General features: G+C 42.3%; 1 pseudogene; it reads right to left on the bottom strand.

The window, feature by feature from the left end:
- Nucleotides 1-976: 976 nt before the first annotated feature.
- On the bottom strand, nucleotides 977-13444 carry LOC103253770 (annotated as a pseudogene).
- Between the last annotated feature and the right edge of the window lie 1469 nt (nucleotides 13445-14913).

Genomic DNA, 14913 nt, shown 5'->3' on the forward strand with positions numbered 1-14913 from the left:
TTATGCAGCTATAATGGACATATAGACTTTGAGGCAACTTGGATGGATTTAGAGTCTATAATACTCAGTGATCTATAATAGAAACAAAAAACAGAATTCTATATGTTCTCACTTATGAACATTTACCATAAGACTATAAGAAAGGGATTGGCAATAGTGGAATACTGTCAGGGTAGGACTGGGGACACAACATCAATAAGGGTACCTGATCTCAAACCGGTCAAAGTGCAGACCAAAGGGAGGCCCAAACTTTACCTGCACGATGTCCTCTTGTATACCTAATCCTGAATTGTACCCAGCATCTTTGAAAAAATATATATATACATATGTATATTATATATATATATGATACCTATTTGTCCAACGTCAGTGCCAGCAATAAAAGCTGAAACTGAAGTCTTACTTCAGAAACACAATCTACAGAAACACAATCTAATGAACTCTCTCTTCAGCAGAGACTTTGTTTTTTTTCTTCAGAGAAAATAACAATGGCAATAATAATAGCTAACATAATAGTTCTGCTTCCCATAAAAGCACAGTTCTGAGTTTCTGCCTCTGTCATCTCATTGACTCTTACACTGTCCCCATAAGGTAAGTTGAGTTACAACCTCAGCTTGCAGATAAAGAGACGGCAGCTTAGAGATATTAAATATCTTCAAATTTGTCTGGCTATAAAACCTAAATTCTATTAGAAAACCTAAGAGACAGAGTTAGGACTCAAACCCATGTGTGCAAAGCTTATAATCATTATTCTGTGTGACAGACATTGAGAAAGAGGTCTGGATTAAATACCTTCTGTGTAAACTGCGGTTATTCATTCTATATCTGTAAACTAGGGACAATATTGGCTGCCATTTTTTTCACAAATGTCACAACAAATTTGTGACTGCTGCTGTGAAAGAATTTGGTGAATGAAAGCAGAATTCTTTAGAGATCCATTTTTTCATCCAATGAACTTTCAAATGAGTTCATTTGTTCACTGACGCTGAAGTGCTTCAAGGACAAGTGAAAAAGTCTTCCCTAAAACCACAATCAACAGTTTCTGGAATGCATCTGACAAAGCCTTCTGAATAGCCAGCTTCAGAGCTGTCTTCCTTTTCATAAGGAACAACAATGATCCTAAGTCCTACCAAAATAAATGGATTTAAAAACCTTATATGAATGATGATTGTTATATGTTTAAAAAATAAAAAAATGCAACCATAATTCTGAGATCATTATCTTAGTGACTAAGGGCAGAGAGAGCACAAAGGTGTAAATGGCTCTGCTGCGGGCACCTCCTGGCAGAGCCCACGTCTACTGCATCGATCTAGCTGGACAGGTCTGGACATACTAGAAGGGAGATCAGGTCAGGAGTTGGCACAGGTCTCATATCTCCTGCAGATTTCAAACTGAGCAGTCCAGGCATACTCTGACAGACCCCACCTTCCTGGGCATCTAGGGCTAGAAACTCATGCTGAAAGCTTTGGTGGTAGTGTCAGTGGTCTGGCTCCTCCCTGGTCATCACCTTGGGAGCCTGCTCCACTCCACTCGCCATAGCCCCACCTGACTTAAAGCCCTAAGCCAGATTCCAGAAAAAAACAGTATCACCTGGCTACCCTTTCTAGGTATCTATATTTGACTCTTTTTCTGCTCAGGCCCTTCCATGAGTAGGAAAACGACTGAATGTGTACAGAATAGTCTATTTAAATCTTTAGATGATGATTTAGCTAAGGCAACTGAAGTAACAAAAAGATATGTATTTGAAGGACTATTTTAGCACAAAACCAGTCCTCGACCAAAAACAAAAAACAATATTTCCCTCGCCTCCTAAACTTCTTGGCAAGAGGTCAGCTCCAAAGTCTTTTTTTTTAAATGGGAAAATATTGTTTATTTAGAAAGTAAATTAGAGAGAGAGAGAGAGATGAGATTCACCTCCCCAAAGTAGGAGAGGGGGGCAAAGCTTAGGAAATATGGAGGTGGCCATAGCTCAAAGAGCACACGGCCACACCAGAATTTAGTAAAGCAATAGCTAACTCTAACATCCTAAATATAAAGGTTCTGTCAGGTGTTGCTTAAGGTAAAAACCTGTATTGTAAGGCAGAAAAATTCTGCCCAGGACTCCTGAAGCTTAGCAAGAGGGGGGTCTGGTAAATATCTGAAAAGATAAGTTTCAGAAGTAAAATAAAAAGATCCTTCCTGGTTTCCCAATCCCCACTCCCTGAAAACAGGCCTTCCTCCACTCATCCACAGGCTCCTCCGCCACACCCACTCAGGGTTCCTTGCATGCAAAGGATAGTAGCACCACCTCTAAAGCACAGAAGAACCTCAGGCTATGCTTCTGAAATGGTGTCAAGGTGTCTGCATTTGCCCTTTCTTGAAGGTCAGAAAGCTCCTGAAGCTGTTAGGATTTGTAGTAAAAGGTCTTTCCTAGGATCTTAATGTGGACTTCAAAATATTTTGTTATTAGAAATGAAAATTAGGCCCAGTGTGGTGGCTCACACCTGCAATACCAGCACTTTGGGAGGCTGAGGCAGGAGGATGGCTTGAGCCCAGAAGTTTGAGACCAGCCTAGGAAACAAAGAGAGATCTCATCTCTACAAAAAAATCACAAAATTATCCAGGTGTGGTGGCCTGTGCCTGGAAGTCCCAGCTGCTCAGGAGACTGAGGTAGAAAGATCACCTGAGTTCTGGAGTTTTAGGCAGCAGTGAGCTTTCATCATGCCACTGCACCCCAGCCTGGGAGTTAGAAGATAGAGTGACATACCCACTCAAAAAAAAAGAAAGAAATGAACACTAAATTTCAGTAATTCCAGCTTAGAGTTAAGGTGTCTAATGTCTTCAAAAACAAGATTTACAAAGGAATTACTAGATGTAGACAAGCGCTTTTTATTATATGCCACACAAACACTGGAGAATGATGGACACCACCGTCCAAGTAATAGAGATTATTATTATCAATTCTAGGTGGCAGGCCAATTCAGATACGTGCACTGCCCTGGATGGTAGGAGGCCTCTACCCTCTCCCATGGCCCAGTTGATTCTAGCTGTCTAAAGTCTAGGATTTCAACATTAAAAGGAGAGTTGGTTAGTGAAAGAAAACCTACCTTAGCTGGGCTCGGTGGCTCAGCCCGTAATCCCGCGCCTTTGGGAGGCTGGAGTGGTTCGAGACCTGCCTGGGCAGCAAGACCTCATCTCTACAATAAATCAAAAAATCAGCCAGGCGTGGTAGCACATGCCTGTAATTCTGGCTACTTGGAAGGCTGAGGCGGAAGGATCACAGGAGCCCAGCAGGTTGAGGCTGCAGTGGTCAGGAGCGGCCACTGCACTCCAGTCTGAGCGACAGAGTGAGACTCCAACTCAAAAAAAAAAACAACAAAAAAAAAACCTACCTTGCTGATCCTTGTTGACCATCCATTAAAACCAAAGTAGTAATTTGCCAGTTCTTGGCATCACGAGCTGTTTAGGCAAGGGCCTGATGTTGAACTGCCTTATATATTATGCCAAGGTGAACCTAGAGTCACAAGAGATAGACCACAAATAGCACTACCTGTCAGAGAGTTTCTATTGGATACACATGAGATTTAGCGATACTGATTTCTCTGAGTGATTGTGAAGATTAAATGGGACAGAACATTTTAAGCACTGTGTTCATAGTAAGCCCTAGATATATGTTATTTATTATTTTTATGCCACAGTACTTTTCTGCATCATTTTCAGGGCCCCTGATAAATTAAAACGTGAACTTTGGTGGTGCACAGTGATGATGAAAGCCACCATGGAAGACCAGCAGAGGCAAATCACAGGGTTGTAAGTGAGCAAAGAAAAGAATACATTTTAGCCTTCCCATCCAGGAGCTCCTGCTTGATCAGATAAGATGACCCCCCTCCAAGTTACTAACCCCTGTTAGTAGAGGAAATACCCATACTGCTATACATTCTATAGGAAACTGAAACAATTAGAGGCTCATCTGCATTAACAAGCTTCTTCGAGAATGCAAATATCTCCTGAGCTAACTCTCTAAATATTATACATTTCTGTGGATGTCTTATATCACCAGTTCTTTCTTATATGTCTATTTCATTTTTTAAAGTATAGTATAGGAATATAGTCATAAGATTCAAGCAATACAGATAAAAGTCAAAGCATCATTGCTTCCCTATTGATCTGTTTCTACATCTTCCTCTAATACCAGTTTATAAGCCCTTAAGTCCCCAAGGGAACTGTATCTTACTATTTTCTCATTCCCAGAACCAAGCACAGTTCTTGGCATATAATAAAGGATTCATGATCTGTTGAGTGAATGAATGAATGAAAGAATGAGCAAGTAAAAAAATGAAATTACTCTAACTGAAGAGAAGGAGAATTGCCTGTTGAGAAGGAAGAACAAAGAATAATATTTATCTTATTTTTAGAGACAAGATCCTGACTTCCTGTGTCACCCATGCTGCAGTGCAGTGGTGCAATCATAGCCCATTGCAACCTTAAACTCCTGGGCCCAGGCAATCCTTTCCCCTCAGCCTCTTGAGTACCTGGAACTACAAACATGGGTCACTGGGAAGACTGGCCTCTACCATGAGTCATAGAGGAGATTTTCGGAATGACCAGGAAGCTGCAGAAGAACTCTGAGCCCCTGGGTAGTACTGACTGTTGTAACCGTGGGTGACATTGCCACAGTTCATACTGAGAACCATTTTTTCTTCATGCCACTGGAAAAAAAAAACTCTCTCAGGTGTCCTACACTTTTCCTTGATTTTCTTTTAAAACATTATTCTTTTTCCTATATGTATAATAGGCAGAAAAAACAGGAACTGTGTGTACTTGCCAAAATATAAAAGAACATTTAAATTAATAATGATGGAGGTGGGAGGTAGCAACCCAAGGCACTGAGCTAATAAATAACTCTAACAGGAATGTCTTCGCCTCCCACCTAGATACTGACTTATGGAACATTTCCTTCATTACTTTATCAGTGATTTTATGTTGCAAAATTCTCAAATAAAACTTGTGAAATGGTGTCAATGTCCAAAGAGCACTAAAAACTCATTTTTCACAAAATGATACCAAGTACCTGTTTCACAGTCTTTCCAGTACCATCCGTAATATCTGAGTGGCTACGTGAAAGGGTCACAGATCATAGCCCCAAAATTAAAGAATGTCGAATAGTTAATCACTCCAACCATAGGAAGTGGAACCAGGATGGAAGAGGGTGCTGAACAGGCTACAGAAGTGGAGGCAGAGTGCCTGGAGGCAGTCCGGAATGGAGCTCTCAGAAGCAGTCAATGTTAGATCAATGAGGAAAGGAACATGGGCAAGAAGGGGCAGCAAGATCAAGGAGCACCAGTCTGGAAGTGAAACGGTCCCTGGACACGGAAAGGTGGTTGGGTGAGGCATACAGTGAGGTGCAGTTGTGGCGCTCTGGGAGAGTAAAACTGGCTGGTATGTTAACACAGAATAGGGTTTCTACAGTGCATTAAAGAACATTCCCGTCTTCTAGCAACTGAAGGGAGTTCTCAACAGGCAGTGTGAGAGTGAAGATGAGAATGATGGTGATGATGATGATGAAGCATCCTTCATATTACACCTGGCAGAAGGGCCTGTCATGCTCACACATTTTAAACCCACATACAAGTAAATCCAGCTGGGCGTGGTGACTTGTGCCTGAAATCCCAGCTACTTGGGAGGTCAAGGCAGGGAAATCACTTGAAACCAGGAGTTCAAGGCCAACCTGGGCAACACAGTGAGACCTCCGTCTCTAAAAATTTGAAGGAAAAAAAAGTAAATATAAGCAGAACTTTCATGAAAATGTGTTAAATACAGGGGCAGCATAACATGACTTGGCATTTAGCATCAGTAGATGGGAGTTCGACCTTTAGCATCCACAACCTTTGTCATGAACCTTAAGCAAGTCGCTTAATCATCCTTAGTTTGAGTTTCTTAATTTAAAATAACGGAGAACTGGAGAATTCGTGTGGCAAGGATCTGAAAATATTCTGTAAGCCAGAGAGTGGGCCAAATGCTAGCCTATTCCAATTGAATGCAGCACTTCATTCCAGTGGAGCTAGGAATTTCGTGTCAGACTCACCCTCACTGGAGAGTTCTGAAAAAGCAGCTTCCGTTCGCATGCCATGTAGGCTCTGCCGGAGTCCCTTGCAGAATAAAACTTGACCATGGTATAGAAACCAGAATGGGCCTCTGCAGCGCTCAAGAACACCCGGACTGAATACAAAAGGCCAAACTTCTACAAGACTGTGAACAGAGAAAGCTGCGGGGGGTCCCACTCGAGTTAGTGCACGGAACCCCATGCCCGGAAAACGCCCACTCCCCGCCCGGTTCCCAAGCTCCCCACCTCCTCCCGGTCCCCAAGACCCTCCCCACAGAATCCCATGCCCAGAAGATGCACATTCCCTCCCGGTCCCTGAGGCCCTACCCACGGAACCCCACACCCAGAAAACACACACTCCTTCCCAGTCCCAAGTCCCTCCCCACGTAGGGCGCAGCTTGACACACTCTCACTGCACAAACACATTTTCCTCTTAAACTCCACGCTCTGAGAAGCGCCAGAGGCAGCATGTGCCGGCTGCTGAGCGCAACTTCTCTAGGTCTCATCTGCTGGGGCTAGGTGACAGCTGGGGTCCCCCTAGAAAGGAGGGCCCTTCAGCGGAAGTTACCAGGCAGGTGACTTTGGAATACCTTCTCAGCGGAGGGTGGCTTTCTCCATCCCTCCCTCCTTGCAAGGCCTCCCACACTCACAAGGTTTTGTCATTCCCTATGGGAACTGCAAAAGCCATCAACTGCCACATCCTACAGTTCCTGCATCTGCGCGGCTAAGGCTTATTGCGTTTTTTTAAAAAGAAGAGCATGCGAGGGGCGGGTCCTATTTGGAAGGGTGGGGACTGTTTGATGGTGGCGGAAGGGAGCGGGAGGGGATTTACATTGTAAGGCATAATGGTCATCCACTGGGGTGACATTAACAGAGCCTGTTAAAAGGACATAAGGGGGGTGGACACAGGCCCGTATCCCGTAGCAGGGGGAGGTCACAACACAGCTTCCTCCCAAATCGACCAATAACCCACTAGTAAAATTAACAAAATCAAGGCAGGCAGCAAGCTGCCACAGTTGCTTTTGAATGTCCCCTTGGGAAGTAGTAAGGATGTTGCCAACAAAACCCCAGGGGAAATGAACTCATGGTTAGGATGAGAAGGGTCCAGTCGGGTGAGACCAATCATAGATTAAGAGGGGGTTCCCGTAAGGTTTAGGATCGTAGGCACAGGAGTGGCACATTCTATCCAACTGGGGAATCTTCCAAGCTCTATCCCTGTGCTATTAGGGCAGTATAGGATATTGGGGTGAGCCTGGGAGACATTATAAGTAGAACTGGGGAACCCCCATTTAGATATAGTTTGTAGGTATTTTATTATGTCTCAGGGGCCCAAAATATTATCTATTTGTGTAGCCCCGTAGGAGGTTTTATTTTCTTGACTCATCTTAAGACAACCCAACTTAGGGGTGTTAGAAAGGCAAATAAGAGGGCTATTACTAGCTCCCATGAAATTAAAATTTGTACTATGGTCAGCAGTAATATGTTTATCAGACTGTCCTCCCAACATGACTATCGTTGGTAAAGACTGGGACCTACCCACCAGCCCAAGTAGTGGGTTGGAGAATGGGAGGGTCCAGGAAATAAATCCAGTAAGGATTTTCCCTTGTTCCACCAACCTGGCAAGCAACAATGGCTAGCATGGCCATGAAAAAGGCTTGGAGGAAACTTGGCCCCCTAAGTTACTTACTGTCCTTGTGCCAAGTATCGAAATTAACTGTCCCTGCAGCAGGGAACCAGGGGCATGTTTCCTGCACAAAACTTAAAAATTCCCCTAGCTGAGAACCTTTAACTGGGCAGCCTCTTGCCTGAAGCATAGATTTTAACACTTGCACATACAGACTCCTCTCTTGGGAGCTAGAATGACCCATGTTTTACACCCAACTGAAACTAAATCCGCTCCTTGCCTTCCTTATTTTTAGGTGCACTCTCTTGGAGCATCTCTTCATCTGAGATTAGGAGTTGTCTTGTGCTCAGGTCCTTGTTCAGGTGTCAGATGCCGCGGCCCGCGCGGCTGTCTTGAGGGTCCCGAGAGACAGCGGCGAGAGATTAAGAAAGACACAGACACAAAGACATAAAGAAAAGATGGGGCCAGGTGGGACACTTTCCTCTGATGGAGAAGTGGCCCCGAACTAGCTCAGCATGTTTATTTTATAATCAAGTACAAAGAAAGTTGGAAGGGATTCAAGGTCTGTGAGGGAGCTATAACAGAATTTTGTTGCTACCTAAAGGCGAGCTATTCCACGATTATCTTGTTGTAGCTAAGGCTTTATCTGTACTATGTGCACCCGGATGTGTGGGCATTTGAAGCACCACTTCATGTAGCAGGTTGCATCCCCTGCCTTTGGCTAGGATGCAGAGCTATCTTGCCTTTGCTTGAGGCCATTAAGTGAGACCTTGCCTTCACTTGGGGCCTTTACTCAAGGCTTTCTACAGTGACAGCACTCGTCTGCTCCCCACATCACATCCACTCCTGACACCTAAAGCTTTGCTAACTTCCTAGTTTAAGAAAAAAAAAGATAAATTATTAAAGCATTCATTTCCAACCATCTTTTTTTATTTTAAAGATGTGGGGTAAATTTCAGGATTAGGTATACAAGTGGTTATCTTACAGGTAACATTTGGGCCTCACTTTGCTCTCCACTTTGCCTGGTTTAAGAGCAGGTGCTCTTATTGATGTTGTGTTACCTCCCCACTACCTGGCAGTATCCTGCTACTGCCAATCCCTTTCTTTCTTTTTTTTGAGTTGGAGTCTCACTCCTCCCCCAGGCTGGAGTGCAGTGGCATGCTCACAGCCACCCCAGTGTCAACCCGCTGGGCTCAGGCTATCCTTCCACCTCAGCCTTCCAAGTAGTTAGCTGGAACTATAGATACACACTAACATACCTGACTAATTTTTTTATTTATTGTAGAAATGAGGTCTTGCCAAGTTGCCCGGTCTGGTCTCACACCTCTGGGCTCAAGCAATCTTCTCACCTCGGTCTCTCAAAGTGCTGGGATTACAGGCTTGAGCTACTGTGCCTGGCTGTGAATCCCTTTCTTATAGTATGTTGGTAAATGTTCAGGATCTGTTTATGAGTGAGAACATGTGGCACTCAGTTCTTTGTTTCTGTGGTAGATCACTGAGCATGATAGACTCTAAATCCATCCAAATTGCTGCAAAGTCCATATGTTTGTCCTTCATTATGACTGCATAATATTCTATCATGTATATGTACCATTTTTTTATCCAGTCCAGTTTCGGTGGGCAGCATGGTTGGTTCCATGTTTTTGCTATTGTGAATAGTCCTGCAATAAGCATGCATGTGCAAGTATCTTTTTTGAAGAATGATTTGAGTTCCTCTGCATATATTCCCAGTAGGGAGATTGTTGGGTCATGTGGAAGGTCAATGTCTCAACCTTTTAGAAATCGCCATACTGCTTTCCAAGGAGTCCAACCATCTCTTCATGCATCTTTCTAAATCAGTGTCTTGCTATCTCAAACTCAACTTGTCTAACTCTGAAGGTACTCTCTTGACATTGTCCCCTGAGCCTCTTTCTGAAGTCTTGACTTGGCTTGTACGACTAATGACTTATTCATCGAGATGTCCTTTGCTAAAATTCTTCTACTTTTTCATAACCCACATGTAATCAGTCACCAGGCCCTATTCATTTCAATAAATATATGTTAGTTCTAAAGCCATCTCCTAATCAGTCTCATATCCATCATTAAGTTCACTTCCTTCCTTTGTCTAGGCTTTCATTATGTCTTGCTGGCTTATGGTCATAAATGTCTTTTAAGTTTGAGTCTTTGCTTCCAATAATGCCCTCCGTATTTCCACTGACACTAATTTTCCAAGAGAGAAATACTCTAAATATGCCACTGCCTGTAGTATGAAGGCTAAAAGTGAGAAACAGACAGTTCCAGCGGAATAATTGGAGATTTCAGTCCCTCACACTCAATAGTGGATGGAACAACTAAAAACCAGTAGGATCAAGACGATGGCCAATATTATCACCCATGGAACATTCCCCAGCATAGACCATATGTGAGACTATAGAACAAGTCTCATTCAGTTTAAAATAACTGAAGTCATAGAAAAGTATGTTCTCTGACCACACATGAATTAATTCAAAATCAACAGCAAAAGGTAATTTGGGAAATCCATAAATATTTGGAAATTAAACAACACATTTCTAAATAACCCACGGACCCAGAAGAATTCACCTGGGGAATTAGAAAGTATTTTGAACTGAATGAAAGTGAAAACACAGCATATCACACACATTTTGGAATGCAGCCAGAGCAGCGTTTAGAGGAAAGTTTATAGTTATAAACAGTTACATGAAAACTGAGGAAAGATTTTAAATTAATGATATAAACTTTCACCTTAAGAATTCAGAAAAAGAAGAGTACACTAAATCCAAAGTAAGCTGAAAGAAGGAAATAATAAAGACTAGAGCAGAGATCAATAAAATGGGAAACATAATCAGTCAGGAAAATTGATGTTCGTTCCTTGAAAAGAAACAAAACTGATACATCTTTGGCTAGACTAAATAAAAACTAAATAGACTAAACTTAAAAAGACACAGACCAAAATTAGGATAGAGAACAGCATCAACTCTGTAGAAAGTAAAAGGAATATAAAGAATTACCACAAACAACTTCATGCAACAATTCAGATAACTTAGATGAAATATCTAGAAAGGCACAAACTTCCAAAACTGACCCAAGAAGATGACGGCTGACCTAGCTAGCCCTCTGGTCTTGGCAGCCCAGCCTTTTATCCTGCCACTTTTTTTTTTTTTTTTTTTTTTTTGAGTCAGTCTCACTCTGTTGCCCAGGCTGAAGTGCAATGGCATGCTAATGGCCACCGCAGCCTCGACCTGCTGAGCTCAGGCGATCCTTCCGCCTCAGTCTTCCAAGTAGCTGGAACTACAGGCGTGTACAATGTCCTGCCATATAGAGAGTACATTCTACCCACAATGTTCCTCACCTAACATTCTGTGATTTTGTACACATTTATGCTTTTGTATACATTGTTTTTTTCATCTGGAATGCCATTTTTACTGGAGAACTTCTTCACGTCTTCTGACAAGCCTCTCTTTGATTTCATTATTATAGTTAGTATTATAGCACCGCCACATAGTATTACGATGACGTGTCTGCATATGAGACACCTGACTAACCACGAACTCCTGAAGCCAGAGAAACTGTCATCTTCACTTTTATGTCCCTAATAGTTTCTGTATACTAGGTACTTAGTAAAGCCTACTACATGAACTGATAACCCTTAATGTTCTGCATAACATTATGTTATAAACACTTGCATTAGAAATGAAGAAAGACTTTTAAATGAATAATATGGACTTATTAAGTTAAAATATGAACATATGTTCCAGATACATTTCAGAAATTCTCATAGATGACTTCAAAGTTCCCCTTCAAGAGTGACTCACCATCAACTGGCAGGTGGTGTTTTATGTCTTGGTATTCCTCTTCCTCAAGCTCAAAACCCATATTTTCCAGGAAGGGTCCTAGCTTATTAGCACTGAGCTTCACCCCCTAGAAGACAGAGGACAAGAATGAGAAAAGTAAACTTTAATGCTAAAATGAAAAGTGCTAAGAATGTCCATGAATTAACTAGATGGTAAACAATATCAAATAATAAAACTGTTTATGTGAAAAGAACTGTATGGGAATTGGGGACGGAACCTGGTCCTTCATTTCTGTCCAGAGGACCCGACTATAGCTCTCGTGGGACACTCGTAAGGAAGAAACTGGAGAGTCAGCCAAGTCTGGTGAATTCTGGCAAGAAACTACCTTTACAACTGTATTTTTAAAAAGGAATTTGATAAACAAATAAACAAAATAAAAATCAAAGCCATCTTCTTTGGATCTCTCTGCTTGCTTCATGGCATTTCTTTAACACCTTTTCCTTAAGTTTTGTCGTCAAAGTCTTGAAATCTTTATATCCAAACACTGCTATTAAAAGTTTTTTTAAGCATATCACTTCCACAGTTCCTACTAAGAATGAGTGACTGCTCATCCTGTTCACCAAAGTAAAAAATTACTTTTCCTGCATTTCCTCCCCAACATTTCAGAATGCTCTACGTGGGAGAAATAAAACATAAACTTTCAAATAAGAATAATTCCTTAGACCTTGAAGATCGCAGGCATTCAAGAAATACTTCACATTATTTGTGTGAAACTACCATGAGCCCCAGTATCCTTAACTATTCTGTTGATCATATTTAGCATAGATAACAAGGTCACATTCATATCTGAGACTTTTCATTTAAAAAATGATCTAGTTGGTTAAGTTTGTGTTTGCCTTCTTCCTGTGTTTGGTTCACATAGTCTTTCTTAAATCCTGACACAGTCTTTCTTCCAGCACTTCGTTTTCTGGTGCAACCTTGAAGTTCAACACCTGTTCCTTTTAAACAAAAATAAAAATAAATGCAGACAAATCTCACAAACATGGATTTGAAATGCAGTGGTAGAGCAAAAAATCATTTATTCAAAAGTAGTTTTATTCAAAGTAGTAAATGATAAGACAAAAATACTTAATAAAAAGTTAACTGATAAACTTGTTATCATCAAAGTACGTGTGGTTTTTAGAAAGCAAAAGTAACATGTAATAACTTCACCTGGCTTCTCACTTACCTTTGAGAGACCATCCACCATCCAAGCAACCTGTGCTTGTATACCTTTCTAGCAGCTGTAAAAGAAGGCACAGTGCAGTAAAATGATCGGCTGAAATCATTCAAAACCCAGCAATTTTAGAAAGAGCAACTCACAATTTTACTGAAAAAAATTTTTTGTATTTATATCCCAAATAAGAATTAGACCAATAGGAGAGAGCTCTTAGAATAGTAAATCTATTCACTTTTTTCCCCTTATTTTTTATTTTAAAGGTGTGTGGTACAATTTAGGGTTAGTTACATAAGTGGTCACTGTAAAGTTTGGGTATCCTTATTGATGTTATGTATGCCCTTTTCTCTCTCCTAGCAGTGTTCCACTACTGCTAATCCCTTTCTTATACTATTATGATAAATGTTCAGGGTCTGCCTATGAGTGAGTCAATGTGGTACTCAGATCTTTGTTTCTGTAATAAATCACCATGTATTATGGATTCTAATTCCATCCAAGTTGCTGCAAAGTTCATAATTTTGTTTTTCTTTTTGGCTGCATAATATTCCATCTTGAAAGAAAAAAACTATTCACTTTTCTTTTGACAAGTGAAACAATTGTTAGTGGTGCCTTGCCTCACCCTTCTCTTGTCTCTCTCTCTTTCCTTCTCTCGTCTCCCTCTTTCTGCTCCTCTGCTCATGATCATTCATATCAGGGTTCCCAAGGAGAATGCCAGATCCAATGAGACCCATGAGTGAAGAGACTGCCAATTCCTGAGCTAAAACACCTGGCGACTATGACAAGCTTTCTTTGAATGTTAGTATTGAGCATTTCTACATATTTTCCACATGGCATTAAATGGTATTGCTTTATATATTTTCATTGAAAGCCCATGAAAATATTAAACCCTTTTCAAAGTAATTCCTTGGTGGGATGGGATGTCTACTGCCATCACATGTTTCTTATTTGATAGAAATTCAAACACTGATTTCTATTCCCAAATAGAAGGTGAAGCAGCATGGATTTCTGGTTTCCTCCCCACAAATCAACCCTGGAGCAATGAAATTTGAGCAGAAATTTGGATTTTAGGAACCAAATGAAAAGCCACAACAAAACCCTGAGAAATGGAGAGCTGAACTGGTGTGTTTAAGGGTGGAAGGCTGCTAGCAATGCCAGTGGAAGGACCAGCTGGGGAAACTTAAAAAGAAAAATTCTGCCCTTGCCTTATGTACCATGAATTAAGGTGATCACTGTCCTCTCCTTCACTACAGAAAGCAGAAAAGCCTAGAAAGGCCTAGGCCACTGGGGCAGGTGTCTGGAGGGTAATGTCAGGGCAGCACATGAACCCTCAGGAGGGAAGCACTAACGTCAGTAGGGGAGGACTGAGGAGCTGCCCTCAGTGCCTTCTCCTTTAACCTTCATGCCTGCTGGATGCCCCTTTCCAGTTCTTCTTCTCTGAGTTTAAAGGTGGAGCTCTGAGCAAAGAGTGCCTAGGATGGTGTCAGTTCAGGACAACCCCCCATGCCAGGCTGCTCAGCCTGGGCTCATTCTCTTCCTTCCCCTAATCCAGCAGGACCAAAGCAGACTTGAGCTCTACCATGGGTCCTCGCTTATGGCACATTCCCAGACACACTAACGATATTCCCAAGAGAGCAAAGGGTCATGGGACCAAAATAATTGATCCTTCAAGCTGGGCTCGGTGGCTCAGCCTGTAATCCCGTGTTTTGGGAGGCTGAGGTGAGTGGATTGCCTGAACCCGCGGGTTCAAGACCCGCCTGGGCAACTTGGCAAGACCTCATCTCTGCCATAAATCAAAAATTTTGTAGTTCCAGCTACTTGGAAGGCTGAGGGGGAAGGATTGCTGGAGCCCAGCAGATGGAGGCTGCGGTGGCCGGGAGCGGCCACTGCACTTCAGTCTGGGCAACGGAGTGAGACTCCAACTCAAAAAAAAAAAAAAAAAAAAGCCAGGCTCAGTGGCTCAGCCTGTAATCCCGCGCCTTTGGGAGGCTGAGGTGAGTGGATTGCCTGAGCCCGCGGGTTCGAGACCTGCCTGGGCAGAGAGACCTCATCTCTACAATAAATCAAAAAATCAGCCGGGCGTGGTAGCGCATGCCTGTAATTCTGGCTACTTGGAAGGCTGAGGCGGAAGGATTGCCGGAGCCCAGCAGGTCAAGGCTGCGGTGGCCAGGAGCGGCCACTGCACTCCAGTCTGGGTGACAGA

The sequence above is a fragment of the Carlito syrichta genome, unplaced genomic scaffold (assembly GCF_000164805.1).
Source record: "Carlito syrichta isolate Samal-C Ts95f unplaced genomic scaffold, Tarsius_syrichta-2.0.1 Scaffold251576, whole genome shotgun sequence".
In the NCBI taxonomy this organism is placed as follows: Eukaryota; Metazoa; Chordata; class Mammalia; order Primates; family Tarsiidae; genus Carlito; species Carlito syrichta.